The sequence below is a fragment of the Limulus polyphemus genome, unplaced genomic scaffold (genome assembly GCF_000517525.1).
Source record: "Limulus polyphemus unplaced genomic scaffold, Limulus_polyphemus-2.1.2 Scaffold3638, whole genome shotgun sequence".
Taxonomy (NCBI): domain Eukaryota; kingdom Metazoa; phylum Arthropoda; class Merostomata; order Xiphosura; family Limulidae; genus Limulus; species Limulus polyphemus.
This window is the reverse complement of record NW_013669248.1, coordinates 115,233-116,112: the sequence shown is the minus strand read 5'-3', so window position 1 is coordinate 116,112 and position 880 is coordinate 115,233.

The window sequence follows — 880 nt, the reverse complement described above, 5'->3', positions numbered from 1 at the left end:
CACAAATATCTATCTTACAGTTACAAGTAAGTTTCATACAACTACAGATCTGGAGATACAAATACCTAGCTTACAGTTATGAGTAAGTTTCATACAACTACAGATCAGGAAATACAAATATCTATCTTACAGTTACGAGTAAGTTTCATACAACTACATCCATGAGCTTCACTATCAAGTTATGCTAAGGAAAGATGAATTTTTCGTTTAGATTTCATAATAGCATAAACAACGATGAAATAAGTATAAAACTGTTAGAAGAAAAATACAATGTCAATGTTTTGATCAAATGGCCTTTTCAGGTTGATGATAGTTTGGATTGAAATTTTTAAATAAATTTCTCTCTTTTTCCTTTTCAGTAATATTTACATGCCAATTTACCCACAGCCTACTAAACTATCCAAGATATATAATCTTGCTATCATTTTTCTAGTTCTGCATATTTAACACTTCAAAATATCTGTAAATACACACAGCAAATAAAATTTGTATTTTCAATCTATCCCTCAAGTGTGATGTCACTATAATGTAGTTTTCAAATAATTTACTGCATCTACCAGTAGTTACTTGAATTAAACTTACTTAAAATATTTTACATTTGGAGGGTTTGTCACACGTTATAAAAAGGATTCACATTGCTAATGCAATGGTGCGTTGTGAGCATCAGCACAATGTTTAGCATCTATATACTGGTTCACAGCAAATAACTAACCATTATATAGTGCAATGCTGCCATGAGTATACTTATGTCTGGAGGACTATGTCACAGCTCTTTACAAGGAAAAATGTTCATAAAGCAGAATAGCAGAGATTTAAAGCCTAGAACACAACTGTTAAGGGGAAATAAGCAGACAAATATGAGCAAACAAGACTATTTAAC